Raw genomic sequence first — 18,869 nt, 5'->3', positions numbered from 1 at the left:
TTCTCAACTATTTTTTTACATAAGTACTTTCAATGGTAGAGGAAAGTAAATGGTCATGTTTGCTGGTGAGCCTGAGGGATGGAGTCTCAAAGCATCCGGTAATCGAGAATTTCTTTTGAATCTCGTATTCTACTCAAATATCCTAACAATGATAATCTACTAAATAACCGTTTGGCTTGATATCAAGTATTTAAAGTTACTTAACCATAATTAAAATTGATACTGCATAAAGATAAACCTATGGGTTCTCATACCTATGTACTGCTTGGTTCTCCAAGGGTATTCACATCCATTTGCAAAGTTTGTTAGCTAGCAAAAACCTCCCTTCCCTTTCTTTTTACTAATAAGGTAGAGCAATAACAGTTCCTGAACATTTTTCTCATTTTGTGTTCCTATCATCACGTCAGTATCAGCTAAATATCTTGCCTTTTTCTTGCCCCAAATCAATGCTTCCCACACCACCAAGGACAAAGTTTCAGACGACGGCACTCACACTAAGGTGCTGTGGCTTTTGCATTGCACTTGCCTGAACCCCATAGCTCCCTTTTCTATGCTCCCCACTCTGTACATTCCATCTCTCACCTTTCATCTAGCATCACTCCCTGGCTATTACATCACTCCTCAGCAAGCCTATGGGTCATATCCACAGACTTTTGTCTTCTAATATTCAGATTTTCTCATAGTGTGACTCCTACTCCACAATGAAGAAAAACAATGAGAGGCAGCAAAAGGCTCCAAAAAGGAAACAGTAATGCTTTAACAGAGGGGAATCTGAGTGGAAAGGAAATCCCTTCTTTCCTGTCACTTAGGGATGAAGGAAGAGATGAAAAATAGAATAGATCCTTTCTTACAGTCTCAGATAAGCTATTTTTTGGAGTACATATGTGCACCTACACTCACATAGGCAGACATGTATATCTGTGTGTGTGCTTTATCTACAATGATGCAGTGATGCAATACTGTATCAACAGTAATCAATAAAACCAGTTAGGGGAGTTATTTCTCATCAGGCTCTGACAATGACTCACCATGAGACCATAATTGGGGATTTCACATTTTTGGACCTTATCTATGTTTTGGGGTAACTTTATCTACAAAATAAGATGACTGAACTGATAATCATTGAAACTGCTTCTAGGCAAGACATAAGAAAATATACTAGAACATGAATAAGGATAAGAAATATGGAAGTAAATGATGAATAACTTTTATCTTTTTCTCCCAATTCACATTTCCAAACTGATTTATATCAATATCCCTGGAAATTAAATTAGAAACATGGTATGCTAGGATATATATTATTAAGTGTACAGGAGAAGAAAAGGGCTCTGATCAATAGACATGTGGAAAGATTTACCTAGGTCCCCTTTGCCCTTCTCAGCGTATGCGCATAGAGCGTGACAATTAACAAACACTCTCACATGCGTTATCTCATTCAAGTTTTACTTGTGAGTTAAGCAGAATAGACAGAATTATAAACTTAGTTGAGAAATAAGAATATTAAGATTAGAGCAGCCGAGTCACTTATTCAAAAGCACACAGGCCTAATGTGGAAGAGCTCTGCAAATAGAAGTCTATTTGGGGTGTGGCCAAAGCTATTAGCAGCATCACAATGAACCATGGGCTTCAGGGAAGAACACTCAGATTTCTTGTTAGGGCTACTCCAGTCTTTGCAGGGTGCTTATGAGTAAGAATACATCCGTTGCCCAGGGTTATAGCAGCCTGGAGTAAGAGATATGCTGTTTCCAACCTCTCTTGTGAACTTTAAGAGCTAAGTCGTAATTAGATCCCACCCAAATCTTTATAAGGCACTTTTTCAGGTAAGTTCATAGGTTTTTAACTTTCTGGAAGGTGGTTTGATAATCTACAAGTTTGTTGCTGCCAGGAAACGAACTTGGAAAGTGAAAGAATAACCCAAATTTTACAACAAAAATACTACCAGCTGGAATTATAAATAATGATAAATAAGTATAGGTTGAGCATTCCTAATTCAAAAATCTGAAACCAAAAATGCTCCTAAATCTGAAACTTCTTGAACACTAACATGATGTTCAATGGTTATGCTCAAAGGAAATGTTCACTGAAGCATTTAGGATTTTTATTTTTAATTTATTTTATTTTTTATTTTTTGGAGACAGAGTCTTACACTGCTCCCCAGGCTGAAGTGCAGTGGTGCAATCTCGGCTTACTGCAAACTCTGCCTACTGGGTTCAAGTGATCCTCCCATCTCAGCCTCCTTAGTAGCTGGGACCACAGGTGTGCGCCACCACATTCAGCTAATTTTTGTATTTTTAGTAGAGACAGGTTTTTGTCATGTTGACCAGCCTGGTCTTGAACTCCTGACCTCAAGTGATCCACCTGCTTCAGCCTCCCAAAGTGTTGGGATTACAGGCATGAGCCATGGCACCTTGAATTTTCTATTTTTAGATGAGGGATCTTCAAACAGTAAGAATACTGCGAATATATCAATATTTTAAAAAATCTGAAATCCGAAACACTTTTGATCTCAAGCACTTCAGATAAAAGATACTCAACCTGTATAAAGGCATGAAACATACAACACACACACACACACACACACACACACATATCCCCAGAAATGAGTATTGACAAAAATACCCATCTCTGCCCCAGATTTTATTAAAAATTAGAGTGGAATATGGATTTAGTCAGTGGGTAATGTTCTGAAAGATCAAATCAGATAAAAAGCTAGTCAATATTTTTCTTCCAAAAAATTCAAAAAATTTACATTAAAAAATTGGAGCTGAAGACTTGGTCATGAGTTTTATATGACAAAAACATCCTCTCTATTTTTGTCAAGATATTTGATAGTCTTTCTATATTTAAGAATTAGGGACCCAACATGGAAATAATATTTCCTAATAGCCAGTTTCTCTGAGAATTATGATTTAAAATTTTCACTGCTAGTTATAACCAACTATTAAGCATAAGACCAACACTCCTACCAAATGTGAAAGCTAGATATTTTAAAAAAAGAAAAGAAAGAAAATTGGTTGATGGCACTGGAAAGCTTCCAAGGCAACCAGGACTTAAGGGGCCAACATTTGGAAGAAAGGAAAACATATGGAGATGAGCACTGTGTTGTACATTACTTTCTCTCTCAAGAATTTGCTGCTTCGAAAGTGGAGGAAGGCAAAAAGCTGAGAATCAGAGCAAAGCTTTTGGCAATCCACAATGCTAAGGAGACAAAAATTGAAGTTTAGGGCTTGCCAATAAAGAGTAGCCTTGGTAAACATCCAGGTTTTTAGTTGGAGCCCCTATAAACTATACGTTAGCCAAAAATCAAACTAGAAATAGACAAGCTAGCACACACATACATGTGAAAGCCAATTTCAAATATATTTCATACTACAGTAAACTGGAATCTTCTGCCCCAACTGTAATAAAAAGAAAAAAAATCCTCTTCAAAGAAGATAAAATCATAGCTTCTATAGTTTTCTCTCTAAAATGTCCAACACTCAATTAAAAACTACTAAAATTGCCAAAGATACCAAAAGGAACAATTAAAAAAATAAATACATATAGGAGTTAACAGACACAGATTTTAAAATAACTATAATTAATATGTTTAAGAAAATAAAGTAAATGATGGAGACATAACCAAATAGCTGAATTAATCAAATGGACGATTTAAAACTGGAAAAAAAATAATACTGGAAAGGAAAATTCAATGGATGAGTCCAATAGCAAGAGAAGAATAAGTAATTTTAAAATGTTTTAATTGAAAATAGCCACCAGAAAGCACAGAACATAAAAAAATGTATAAAATCTAAAAAAGGGAGTAAAAACATGTGGGACATTATGATAAAGACCAGTATAAATGTAATTCAAGTCTAGAATGACAAAAGTGAGAGAAGAAATGTAATACTGAAGGAATATTTGGAGATACTAAAAAATCATGAAGGTGACATGTAAACCTTATATCCCAGATTTAGAATATGCTGCAAACCTCATGCAAGATAAATGCAAATAAACCACCATGTTGATAAGATTATAGACATAAAAGATGAAAGAGAATCTTAAAAGTAGCCAGGGGATAAAGGAACACATACATGTATTAACTTCAAATGAGTAACAATAAGATTATAGCTGAATTTCCAAGAAGATAGAGGACAAAAGAATGACACTTCCAGTCTAGAATTCTATGCCCAGTAAAAATATTATTCCACCAAAATAAAGGCAAAATAAAGAAATTTTCACACAAACAAAATTGACAGAATTCATAACAAATAGACTATACTAAAACGAATGAATGAATGAATATCTAGACAGAAGTTAAAAAAAACCTCACAAATGTTAACACAAAAATCCAGGAAGGGATAAAGAGCAATGGAAAGGGTAAATAACTAAATAAATATTGAATATACTGTTAAAAAATAAAAATAGTTTCTGATAAGCTTTATGTATATGTAAAAACAAAAGCAGGATAGGTGATAAGGGGCAAAAAATAGTGAGATTAAGTGACAAAGAAAACTAAGATCCTAATATTTTCACAGAAAGTGGTAAGTATTCAAATTTATATTAGAATCTATTGTCAATATTAAATGTGGTAATATCTAGGGTAATTGCTAAAGATATTATAATATATTTATAAGCCACAAGTCATAATGGTGAAAAATAGAAGAGTGAAAAAAATTCTTGATTAAAAAAAACCAGAAAACAAACTAAAATGGACACAGAAGAGATTGGACAAATAGAAAACAAATATTAAGATGGTAGATTTAAACTCAATTATATCAGTAATTTATTTAAATGTAAATAGACTGAATAATTCACTTAAAATCAGAGATTATGAGAGTGAGTTCAAAACAAAAACTGAACCAAACAAAATAAACCTGTACTTACAAGATGTTCATCTGAAATATAAAAACATAGAAAAGTTAAAAGCATTGAAAACAATCACCATGCAAATACTAAACCAAAGAAAGCTGGTGTTATTTTACTAATAGGAAATAAAAAGTAAACATGAAAGTGAAAAGCAATATATTATGACATAAGGACATATCTACCAGTGAGATATAATAATTTTATATTAGCCTATAAAGAATGAAGGCAAAAACTGACAGGTCTGGAGGAAATATAAAAAAATTCACAATCGCAATGGGAGATTTTTAAAGCAGTTTGCTTCAGTAACCAATAAAAATGGAGAAAAGAAAGTAAATTAAAAAATAAAAATTAGAACTACAAAATCAATAAACTTAAAGTAAGTGTCATACAGAGAATATTGTATCTGGCTACAAAGTAAAATAAACATTTTGTTTTCAATTTGCTATTTTATTTGTTCTCTGATTATGGTAGATTTAATCTAGAAATTTAGTAATTTATTATTGTAAAAAGATAACCAGACAATTGCTAAATATTTTGCAAGTAAACAAGCACTTCTAAATAATCCTAGGTGAAAGAAGAAATCACAGAATTAGAAAATATTTTACTAAGCGAAAATTAAAATATAACAGAGCGCTACTTTTTAGTGCAGCTACAGCCATGATTACAGGTAGATTTACCATTTTCCATGAATGCTTAAATTCTTCCATGGCTTAAAATCAACAAGCCTACAATTTATACTTGCACCAAGTTAAAAGAACAGCAAATTTAACCTAAAGGAATTAAAAACAAATAATAAAATTAAGAAGAAATTTATCAATACAAAAAAATTACAATAGGAAAATTCAGCTAAGCCAAAAGTCATTTCTTTGAAAAAGACTAAATAAAATTTAATACACCCAAACAAAACTGCATGAGATAAAAGAGAAAAGGTACAAGTTGTCAATATCAAAAAAAGGGGGGACATCGCTACAGATTTTATGAACTACTAGCAGAGATATCATGAATGAACCTGCAAATACAATATTAGGTAAAAGAAACCAGACACAATAAAGTACATGCTGCATAACATCACTGATATATAGTTTTTTCAAGCAGGCAAGACTAATACATTGTGTTAGAAGTCAAGAGAGTGGCTGCTTTTAGGTTTCATTGATTGGAAAAGCACATGAGGATTGCTTCTTGGGGGACTGGTAGTGTTCTATTTTTGATCTGTATGCTCTTCACACAAGTGTATTTATTCACTCTGCAAAAATTCATTAAGTTGCGTGTGATTTGTGCGCTTCTTTTAATGTGCTTGTTATACCTCAATAATATTTATTTTGAAAGTGAAATAGCATTTTGAATGTAAAAACTGCTATAACATTTATGAAATAGAATTAAATGGCCTCCATATCATCTTCACTATATAGGTTATTTAATAAATCTGCCCAAGTGCTCTACTCTAGTTCAGCTTTAGTCTTGCTTGAGAAATACTGAAAGGATTTTCTAATCAAAATACGAGAAATGCCTTTTGGAGGAGAAATAAAAGCTAGGAATGGACAAAAGAGGATTCTAATTTTTCCCAAAGGTTGGGAAGAACATTTACTCTTTTAGGTTGTCTCCTGGATTTTATGGTGTTTCAAATTTTATGAAACAAGAAAATATAAAGAAAGTCTTTCTGAAAAAAAATATGGTGGAATTCCTATTATTGAAATAGCAACATTTGAGAGAAAGGGGTGGGAGAAGATGAACTAAAGCCATAATTCTTGATATCTCCCTCCCACTTCCAAAGTAGTGACTTCCAAATCTGATTTCTTGCAACTAGCCCTCTGTTCATTTTTCTTATTTGTTATCAAAGAGACCCCAAGTAAAGAGGGAATTATATCAAAATAGGGAATTCAGACAGGGTGCAGTGGCTCACGCCTGCAATTCCAGCAGTTTGGGAGGCCGAAGTGGGTGGGTCACCTGAGATCAGGAGTTCAAAACCAGCCTGGACAACATGGTGAAACTCCGTCTCTACTAAAAATACAAAAATTAGCTAGAGGTTATGGTGTGCACCTGTAACCCCAGCTGCACAGGAGGCTGAGGGGGGAGAATTGCTTGAACCCCACAAGTGGAGGTTGCAGTGAGCCAAGATCGCACCACTACACTCCAGCCTGGGGGACAGAGCAAGACTCTGTCTCAAAAAACAAACAAAAAAACAACCCAAAAAACGCAACCAACCAACCAACCAACCAAACAGAAACCCGAGAAGTTTGTGCAGTAGAAATCGAAAAGTACTACTACTACCATAGATTATATGGCCCAGGAAAAATTACTTAACATCTGTCGGTTTCCATTCTTTCACTTGAAAAATAGGGAGAATATTGTCTACTTTAAATGGTTTTTTAAGCTTTACTGAGACATACTGAACATACAAAAACGCAATTTATTTTGATGAGTTGGACATATTCATAGACTTGTGATAGCATCACCACATCAAAGTTTCTGTGAAGTTCAATGCATATAATGATGAAGTTTGATGAGCTAAGATATTGGTTGCTTTCTTTTTACTTGAAACCATAGGAATATCTCAGTTTTATCAATTTAGCCACATTATTATTCAAAGCGAAAAGTGCTTAAAGAGGACCATATACTTAGAGCCACTCTGACATGAGAATATAGACAAGAGCATGCAAGGTCCTCCATCCCAAGAATTCTGGCACCTACATTTTACAGGTTTATCTCTCCCTTTTTTATTACGTTAGTATTTTCTCTCCTTATGCTCTGCCTTTTTTTAAGCTTCTTGGCTTTTGTTGTGTCTATCTAAGGTTCTTTACAGTGTCAAGAGGTATTTAAATGAAAGAGGCTCATACATTTCTTAACAACAAATCCAACAGACAAATACCAAATATTTCTGTGTGTTATGTAGTTTCTTTACTGGAACTTTAAATACCATGTCAAGATATGCAGTTTATAGCACACCCCATTTTTCCTCCTGAAACAAGATGCTTGCAGCCAATACTGATGCAGCCAATATTGATACAGCCACTATTAATTCAGTTGGTTTAATCAAACCATCTGTGTGTAATACAATCGAAATGAAATCACCTTGAATGTAAGTGCCAGTAAGTGCAGAATAACTAACTTCCTGAAGCCATAAAGCAATTCTCTTGACTTATAATTATTTTCTTCACTTGGAAAATTACAATTTACTGAGAGTTTTACCAAGGGATGTTTTTCCTGCTCAAAATCCTGTCATAGTTTTGAGAATCTGAAATTTCACTGGCTGATTGCTAATCAGAAACACATTAGTCTAGCCTTCTTTCAAAGGAGGCACTTTTAATAAAAATCCAATAGCTTTAGTCCTATGTTTGACTAATGAAACTTATTAAAATTGAGAACCTCACTTGTTTAGTGCCTCTCTCTCTTTTCCAAAGAAAGCTAGCTGATACTGTTAACTCAAATTGGTTAGTATCCAGTGGTCTCAGTTTTCTAGTTCATCCAATGTTGCCATCTAGATCAGCTTGCCAGTTTTCTGGGTGTGTGTGTGTGTGTGTGTGTGTGTGTGTGTGTGTGTGTGTGTGTATTGCTCTTTTCAAATGAATTCTAGTGGCTATTTAGAAGCATGCATGCTGTTGTTGAGGAATATGTTCAATATTACCTACCAGAACTTCAAACTGAAGATCTGAAATTCCTGTGAGGCAATTTGACATTCATTAAGTTACAGACCAGAGTTGTGGAGACTCTAATTGTGGTGTGTGTGTCTGTCTGTGTGTGTGTGTGTGTGGTCATTCATGTTAGTTAGACCTCTTTTCCTAGGCTTGTCATTATTTCCTATTTCCTCATTGAAGCTTTATTCTCTTTAAATGGGTTTTAACTTTGCACCTAGTGTGACTGCTCTTATGTACACAAGCTGTAATTTTTAAAAATAATTCTGTGCAGATTCCAACCCTAGAAGAAAATAATGAGACTTGTTAAGATAAAACAAATAAAAGTGTCTGGAAGAATCGAGTTCTATAAATACTGGGAGGCATTAAACAGACTTTTAGTGGAGACTTGGGTAGGCTTTTTTTTTTCCTGTCTCAATATTCAAACCTGTGAATATAGGAGAATTATAGCTTTTACATACCTAAATATAGAGCAGGGTGACTACAGGGAAGGAGGGAGGGCTGTGTGCCACAAATATGTAGAATCTATAGAATATACAGAGATGATTAACCAACTATTTTCAGGCTGCATTTAATGAGCAGCCAACAGGAAGCATGGAGTCAAAGCCAACCCTAAAGAAAGGGGGTGAGGCAGAGACAGGGAGACAGACACTGAACATAAACTGTCAGCATCCAGAGGACAATCCTGTTCTCCAGAGGGCCTTTTCTGTTTGTTTGCTTGTGTGTATGAGTGTATGGAGTACAGATGCAATTTTGTTACAGACATAGATTGCATAGTGTTGAAGTCAGGGCTTTTAAAGTATCCATCCTACAAATTAAAACCACAATGTAGATAGCCTTTTCATGTAACATGTAATTCCTGTGGCAAAGGAACACACTTCTGCCTCAATCTTCTAAGATCTAATTCATGAGGGACTCTACACAGCGTGCAAAAGAAGAAGTGAAAGCTGAGAGGCATCTATCAAATTGTTTTGTTCAATGGGCTCATTGCATAGAGGTCTCTGCATGCTGACAGATCTGCCCAAGTTTTCCAGCCAGTTTGTGGGAGCACAAGGCCCAGAGTTTTCTGTGTCTGCCTCCTGGGCTTTACCAGCACCCACCACACCATGAAGGGTGGCAGTTGTTTGTGGACCTTTGGGCTCTAGTAAGGATAGTGGTAAATAATACTGATGGAAATGTGTGAGACACAATGCAGGTGAAATTTGGGGTATTTTCTTACATTCATGTTTTAAGAAAAAAAAAAATCAACAGACCTCTCTCTCTGGAGATGTCAATGAGAATGGTGTAGAAAATTCAAAAAAGAGAAGGGATAGTAGTGTGAGGCCAGTCAGTTATGATGACACCAGTTAGTGCTTAAAAAATGGATATTGCAAATTGCTGTTTCCTTTTTAAAAAAGTGAACAGATAGAAAGACTTAGCTTGTAAACGAATGTTCCTAGGGAGATTCTGCTGAAGAATTCCTTATAACTACTACCATAGAGCAAAAGGAAAACCCACACAGACACAAACATTGTACCTTTACCTTCAGGTTAGCCTGATTTGTTAGTATAGAAAGTTGCAAAAAGTACTTAATACTGTAATATGCATCTCAGTTTCACTTGGCTATACAACAATAAACCATGCAGAAAGTAAAAACGATAACATTTATGGGAGTGTTTGGACACCGGGGCATTTCTAATGATAAAAATTCTGTCAGTTCAGCAACAGTAGCATGGGAACAGGAAACCTTTGCTCATTAGTGCCATATTCTTGAAACTTCAGCAACTTTTGTAACTTTTTATAATTTTCCAAAATGCAAAGGCATTAGGATGCAGAAAATAAAAGTTGGACAAACATGAAATACTTGAAATATTATAGGAAAACTTCAACTTTGCTTCACACTTTTTAGTGGCTTACTCCAAAAGGAAAGTCTAAGAGATGATGGAACAAACGTGTCTGAACTCTGCTGTCCTGTATAGCTTTTAAAACTATTGTCCCATGCATTGAACAGAAAGAAGGGGAGGCAGAGCTGGAGAAGGCTCTTTTCTGCAGGGTGGCCATCATTTGTAACATTACTGTCCCAGGAGCTTCTGCATCATATTCTCCCAAAGGATTAGAAATTATTCTACTACAAAGACACATGCACATGTATGTTTAATGCAGCACTACTCACAATAGCAAAAACTTGGAACCAGCCCAAATGTCCATCAATGATAGACTGGATAAAGAAAATGGGTCACATATACACCATGGAATACTGTGCAGCCATAAAAAAGGATCAGTTCATGTCCTTTGCAGGGACATGGATGCAGCTGGAAACCATAATTCTCAGCAAACTATCACAAGAACAGAAAACCAAACACCGCATGTTCTCACTCGTAAGTGGGAGCTGAACAATGAGAACACACGGACATGGGGAGGGGAACATCACACACTGGGGCTGTTGGGAGGTGGGGAGCTAGGGGAGGGATAGCATTAGGAGAAATACCTAATGTAGATGACGGGTTGATGGGTGCAACAAACCACCATGGCACATGCATACCTATGTAACAAAATTGCACATTCTGCACATGTACGCCAGAACTTAAAGTATAACAATAATAAATGTCCATCAGTGACAGACTGGATTAAGAAAATATGGCACATATACACCATGGAATACTATGCAGCCATAAAAAAGGATGAGTTCATGTCCTTTGTAGGGACATGGATGCAGTTGGAAACCATCATTCTCAGCAAACTATCACAAGAACAGAAAACCAAACACCACATATTCTCACTCATAGGTGGGAACTGAACAATGAGATCACTTGGACACAGAAAGGGGAACATCACACACCAGGGCCTATTGTGGGGTGGGGTGGGGGGAGGGGGGAGGGATAGCATTAGGAGATATACCTAACGTAAATCATGAGTTAATGGGTGCTGCACACCAACATGGCACATGTATACATATGCAACAAACCTGCATGTTGTGCACATGTACCCTAGAACATAAAGTATAATAATAATAATAATAAAATTGTAGGAATGAACAGAGGGAATCTTGTGGGGACATTCTAGCCTGTTCTAGGGGTGCATCCAGGAAGACACTAGAATATAATGCTGACCTTTATTATGATTTAGGATTCATTGAGTTAATTCTAAAACTGTACATATTTGTCAGACTTGTGTTCAGATACTACACCTGGCCACTATGAGTCCCTGAAGAAATTCCTTCACTTCCTCTCATCCATGAAATGAAAATGATATCAACTATGTCCTGTTGTTGGGAGAAGTATGACATGTGGTATGCAACACTTCCAATCTGAGCAGATGCAGTGAAGATGTCTGGTTACTTTCCCTACACTTTCCTTTAATTCGTCAGGTATGAAACCAAGAAGACTGTTTCTACCTAGCATAGATTTGTACAATATCCTCATCCCTGTATTCAAATCAGATCCTACCCCAGAGAGAAGTGAGACAGCAAAAGGATTCAGTCTTCCCTACTACCCAAAGTCTGGCCTCAGCATGAAATTCTCTTCATGAAAACAGCAGTCATCTCATTTGCTAGAATAAGGGTGAGGTAACTACTGAACAATCTAAGCCACAGAAATGATTAAGGTGCTGGTGGCATTTACTTATGCAGAAAGATTAATAGAGTTAAACAATTGAAAGTTGGCCAAATGGTGAGAAGAATAAAAAAGCCATGAACAAATATTTAAAGGGCATGTTGTATCCAAGGATAAGCAGGAATTATTTACAGAAATTCAAAGAGATAAAATGAGGCATGTGTTGGAATAAAAAGATATTAAGCAATGAGATTTGGACTATTTTAAAGACTTTTTCAAAAGAAAGAGAATTGTTGGATTCTGAAGAAAACAAACAAGCAAATACCCATCCATCATGCAACAGTTTCCTGAGAAAAGACAGTGCATTCATGTCTAGCTATTGAGCCCAGTAGTTACATGTTACCCCTGGAAAATCTCATTGGAAGAGATATTATTCTGTCTATAAATTTGTTCATCTACTCTAATTGCCAGCTCTTTGCCATTTGCTTATACCTTAGAAGCTGTTTGTCATTTTGACAAAAATTAACATAGAAAAAAACACAAATGTAAAATCATTACCTTAATTATGTCTCTCTATGTAATAGGTAGATAAAGAAGACGTAGAACATATTATCACTACTTGAAAACCTTAGGCATAAAAATACGGAGCAAATCTATCCATAAAAACATTCCACGTAGAGAAAATGAACCATGGTAAATGGCCCTTCCAAAGTTTATGACTATTTCTTTCTATATAATGCTTAAACTTGAGTGATATTTATCATTAAGCAAATTAACTAATATTTTAGTTTGCCAATTATTATTTGCTATGATAGTAATTAAGGAGTCTGAAAAGCAGCCATTGCTTAATCACAAATCTATTATATTTATATATAAAGACAAATTCTCAGAAAGACCATTCATCTTCCTCTGTTTTATGGAGACAAGTCACTCAGTCCAAACACAAATACATGTGATGAAAGGAATATTCTTCCCAAGTAAGGAAACACCAAGCATTGCCTTCTAATGGTACCCGAATACCAACTAGTACTAATAGTGTTTGGCTGAACATCAAATCGCATGGAATAGTTAACGTATTAATACTCTCAATTAGAAACCCAGATATATTGTCACTATAAAAAGATGATCACATAAAGTGTACTGGTTGGGTAAATGGTAGGTTAAAACTATTTCGATGCTAACTCTACCACTTCATAGTAAAAAATATAAATTTATTATGGAAATTTGAATGCCAAATACTATACAGTTAGGATAAGGATTGAAAACAGAATCTTGAGTTTGATCACTTGCAGGTCATGGGTAACCTTGACAAGACCAGTTTTTTTACTGCGGACAAACACCTGTTTAGAAAAGGTCCAAGAAAGAATGGGAGAAGGAGAGTTGTAATTTCTCTTTCAAAAAGTTTTTCCAATAACAGACAATTAATTCAACAGCTAGAGAGAAATGCATGATCAAGAGGGGATTTCTTTTTAAGATGGGATAATTACTTAAGATGCTCTAAATATTAGAGCATATTTAAATGCTGGTGAGGATAATACAGGAGGATGTGGGATAATACAGTAGGATGATGCAGAAGAGGGGAAAATTATTGGATTGATTTCCCTGAGTAGGAGAGAGGGTCTAATGCTAAATTCGAGGAGATCTTGACCTTAGATTACAGCACTAGGAGTTTATCCCCCAGTTCAGTAAAAAAAATAAGAGGAGGAGTAAATGGACAGATCTGCAGATAGACTTATAAAAGCAGTTGTGAAGTATGTGAATATTTATTTCTTATTTCTACTTTCTCAGACAAATAGAAGTAAGGACATAGCTGAGAGTAGAAATGGGAGAGGAAACATAAGATGTTTGAAGGGAAGTAAGTTAAGAAATATGATCAAGTTAAGTGAAAATGGATTAAAAAAAAAATGTACCAAGGGGCCCCCTGAGGTTACTGACTGTGAATTTAAAGTCGTACCAATGTGTCTGTGTATTTTTCTTCAGCCAAATTCAGCCTTGTAAGTGCAGGTAAATAGTAAGCAGGCAGTTGGACTAACCAGTTAGCAGACCTTCTCCTAATCCCAGCCCCACTCTTTAAAGCTATGCAAGCTTTTCATTTTGTTTGTTTCAGATTCCTCATTTGTAAAATGAATGAATGGATAATATTAGTGCATTATCCATTACTGGATAATTTAGTGTATTAATGAATGGGTAATGTAGTGTACCTACCATACGGGTTTGTTGTGAAGATTAAATAGTACTCAACAGACGCAGAGTGTCATGCAGGTAGTTGTTAAATACATCAATAATTATCCAATTATAGCCATTGCTATGTGTTCATTGATCTCAATTGGTATTCTATGCTTCTGCTGCATATATGCCCTGACAAATGTGGTATGTTTCATTCACTCAACAAGCACTTCTGAAGTGTTCGTTGTACGCCAGGCACTGGTGAGACAGTGACTTTGAAGTGGCCCTTCCCTATGGTGATGCCATATGGGTTCCTATCAATCGCAATATCAAAAACCGTAACATCAAAAGGAGAAACACACATCCCACAAAATAAATTACAAAACACAATTTTATGAAAGGAGACATTTTTCTGAATGACAAAGTAGTACCTATCATAAAATGGTGTAGACTCTGTGTCTGGATTTCTACACGTCCCTACTGTTATCCTGTCACCCCGGTAAACAGCAAATGGTGACATTTTCATGTGATCCGAGTTTACTAAATTGAATGCTGCACCATTATAGACAAAAACTACTAAATTAGTTGTTTTCTAATGCAAACACTGTAACTGGCTTTAAATTGCATTGACGTCTCTGAAATGGTCTCTTAGAGATTTGGATTCGTATGTGTGTGTTTTAGTTGTTGGGTGCTAAAACAATATTTGAAATATTATATAACATTTGTATTATCTAAATATCATTGTCCTCTTTGGCTAAAGTTTCTCACCATTTGGGGAGACATTAATATAAATTATATCTAGGAAAAATATAGAATTCCAGAAGTAAGTGGATAAATCATATTTAGAAACCTTTCCTTTTAAATTTCTACCATTAAAAAAAAATTAAGTAAATACAATTTAGAAGACATAACTTTATACCAAAGAGAAGGGAGGTTCTTGTTGAGTTTGAAAATATTTTTTCTCACAGTAACATTATACAGAATGGAATTACTAACAAAAATCACAAGTTTGGGGCTAAATGTAAAAGTATTCAAATTCAAAATGTAAAGTGAAACCTATAATTGATTATGGTAACTTTGGGACAGAAGGTTTGGTGTATCTGAAATCTTGTTAGGAAAGGTCACAAGATGTCTTCACCAGAGAGTTGGCCATAGATTATTAAGTATTTTTTAATAGATGTAAGCTCAACTCAATCTATGGATATAACTAAACCCAAAGCAAACCATGTTATTTATGTTTAATTACATTATACCTAACCTGCTACACTATTTTACACTTCACTTACTGAACTACTGAGGTATTAAACATTTTCAGAAACCTATAGCAAATATGGATATGAAATCATAACAATTAAGCCACAGGAAGAAAATGCATAATCAATGAACGCCTTTTTTGTCTCTAACATTATTTCATTGACCAATCTGGTAATATTCTCATAAGATTCCCTGCTTAGAAACTGCATTTATAGTATGTCCCTTGTTAAAAACAAAACAAAAAAATTCAACATTTTAATTTAGAAGACCAAAATTTGATCTAACCTTAATACAACTAACAAATAATAAAATTATAATTATCAAAGTTAGCAACAAGTATTAATATGTAGTAAGACTCCAATGGGCACCTTAGAAAATCAACATCAAAGAGAAAATATCTTCCAAAAAATAAAAAATGCTTTGAAGAAAAATGTTCCCTTGTTTTAGTTTAACCTAAACAGCCAAAATAAACAAGCACATGGTCTTTGTGTGAGCACATGGTAATGACACTAAAACAGTAGCACAAAAAACAGTGGCTTTTTGATGACTATTTGCTGTGGATTATTTTCTGAGAGGGTAGACACTTGTTTCCTGACATAGCACCTTGTAAGAAAGAAGGGCACTTTTCTTAGGATAACTGATGAATTTCACTATCACACTGGAGCAAAGCAGTTTTATTTCTATAGGTGTATATACCTTTCTGCTTTTTATGTTATGCATTAACTTGAAAACACATTTTAAGTATCTCACTTTCCATTCCTTATACATACTGTAATCTATTTTAGTTAAAATGTTAGTAAGAAGCCCATGCACCTACTGATTAAACATACATGGCACGTAATACCATAGCTCTTATGATCACAGCCCCAAAAAAGTAAATCTCAAGAAACAATTGCATAGTAGCCACGCCAAGGATTTAGAAAGGTTATTATCCTGTAAACAATTATGGTTCTTGTTTGATTGAAAAAATTCATAATAAAAACATAACACTTTGGGGGATAAAATGTTCATTATACATCATTGTAATCAGTTTCTACTATAGTTTTCATTTTTGTTAAGATTCCAAATAATAAAACTATTTGCAAACTGTTGATTTCCTTGTAAATTCCCCTTTAACTAAATCAATATATGTAAATATCTATGTTCATATATTAGTGAAGCTTTAAAATGAGGTTGCTTATATTCTTGCATTCTTATGAATAATCCACAAATATGTAATCCCTCTAATTCTCTTTAAAAATATATAATTATATTTATTTAGGGAAAGTAAAAAAGGTATAAAATTTGAGAAGTATTTTTATGTCTAAAATTATCCAGTTAGATCACTCTGGTTCAAGGATACTTTCTTTTTTAGCTTGGGCCTATTGACCTTCCATATTTCACCCCAATCCAAGGGCAATGAGGAGAACCCAGTGTATGGCAACCACTCTATCAAGATTTGAGAGCCTATGAAGATGCAGAAAACACAGACTTTGCTTCTTACCTACAATCAACTGAATATGTATACTGAATTATTATCAGGTATAAACAACAATGGTGAGGTATGAAATGCCACAGAATTATTTTTAATTGTATCCAGTGAGGGAAGGCTTCTCAGAGGAGACTGCATTTTCTCTCAGCTTTTCAAAATGAGAAGAATTTCATAATTTCAACAGGTGAATGTAGAAGTGTGGAGAAGATGCTAGGCACACAGTAAAGCACAAACAAAAGGACAAGGATTTGAAAGCATATGACTAATTTTTTGGGGGGGCAGCACTGAATTGTGTTTGAAATCTGTGGAGGTTGCTGGAGGGTAGATGGAGCTGAATCTGGAAAGGTGGGCTACAGTCATGCTGCCTACCACACCATTAATAGCCATCTTGCAAATTTCTGTCCTTCATAAGAGCAAGTTAACTGGTACAAACATCGCTCTTCTATAGGGGTAGGGGTGATGGAGATAGGAAAGAGTGTGTGTGCAGGGCTCCAACTTGGTAATCTTTACATTAAATAAATTACTACTTAATAAAGGATTTTTTAAAACCCTACATTTAAAAAATGTGTATTACCCTTCCCCAAAACACAAAATGTGGAGCTATTCTTTATTCTGTTTTCAAGCATATCAAACTATATTCTACTTGACAATATGCTTAAAATTTCTATGCCTCTTTTTTTCTCCCAGTGAGACAAGATTTGTTCCACCTCAAGGTCTCTGCACACACATTGCTTTTTCCACCTGCTCTTAAAATCTCTGCATCCTTCTTACCTGTCAGCTCTCAACCTGTGGACTCCAGTGTTGCCCACCCTGAACTACTTTATCTAATTAGATCCCTCTCCCCACCCCTTTCTCCCCCATAATTCTTTATCCCAGCTCTCTTCATGCTTTACAGGACTTTGAATTTTATCATTTCTTATTTGTTCCTTTCCATAAGCAATGACTCTCTACCCTATGTTTGTGAGTTCCATGATGGCAGGAACTTCAACTCTTCTATTCACTGCTGTATATACATAATACCTGCTACAAAGCCTAACAGATTGGAAAGATTCAATAATTGTTATATTAATTATTTTCAGCTATAAAGACATATAAAACCATCAGACTTAAATGTTGTATCTTTAAATTAATAAATATGATTTTTTAAAATTTTCTGAGGGCCATTCCCTATGTAAAGAGTGCATAAGAAGAAGGGAAATATGCTTGAAAATATGTCCTAAAATAATATTTAATTAAATAAATGAATAATTATATTGTATATTTATATATTTATATTATATATAAATATATTTATATTATATATAAATATAAAAGCATATCATTAAATGTCGATATATAATATACACAACATAAAGTCTTAATATTTGTTTTGCTTAAAATTAATGATACTAATAATCCTTTTCTGATACTAAAGAGATATATCTGTATTTTTCTCCTCTGAATAATATATATACTTATACATAAGAAATATAAGAAGAATAAAAAATTCTCATAAAATTTCCTTATAACATATCTTCTCTTCTACTTTCCTGTCAAAAGTAAGGTAGAAAAGTGACCTAAAATATATTTTTCTTACAGAACATTGAAGATTGCTTATCATTTCAAAATCAGGAATACCAACAGAGCAGTCAGGGTTGAAAATGGAGAAATGGACCATTAGAAAACTCAGATATCTTTCTATACTGGCAAAAAAGTAAACCCTCAACTGAAAATTCATTAAGTGTAAGGCAAATCCTCCTTCGCCACCCAATATGGCACAAAACATTTATTGTTCATATTTATAAAATAATCTACTGCCTATATTCTTAAGAAATACACACAAGTTTTAATCATTCTTTATATTAAAATAAGCTTATTTAGTAGATAGTATGTTAATTTACTACATGTAGACAGCCAATTCGGAGCTGTATGTGGTGAAAACTGTGTTCTAAAAGATAGTCTGTTTGATGGCATAAGAGGATAAGCACAATT

The 18,869-nt window shown here is 34.5% G+C and overlaps 1 protein-coding gene and 1 long non-coding RNA gene across 6 annotated transcripts in view; one reads left to right on the top strand and one right to left on the bottom strand.

Moving 5' to 3' along the window:
• The window catches only part of LOC105469844 (fibroblast growth factor 14), a 681,850-nt gene that overhangs the window by 183,894 nt on the left and 479,087 nt on the right, over nt 1-18,869 (bottom strand). The gene's annotated exons all lie outside the window — the stretch shown is intronic.
• On the top strand, nt 1,681-18,609 carry LOC139359181 (uncharacterized). The gene is made up of 4 exons (XR_011615013.1): nt 1,681-1,820; nt 11,623-11,823; nt 16,822-16,948; nt 18,477-18,609. It is a non-coding gene; the product is annotated as an uncharacterized lncRNA (long non-coding RNA).

This window comes from Macaca nemestrina, chromosome 16 (genome assembly GCF_043159975.1).
Source record: "Macaca nemestrina isolate mMacNem1 chromosome 16, mMacNem.hap1, whole genome shotgun sequence".
NCBI lineage: Eukaryota > Metazoa > Chordata > Mammalia > Primates > Cercopithecidae > Macaca > Macaca nemestrina.
The sequence above is the reverse complement of the archived record's forward strand: the minus strand, read 5'-3'. Positions and strand labels throughout refer to the sequence as shown.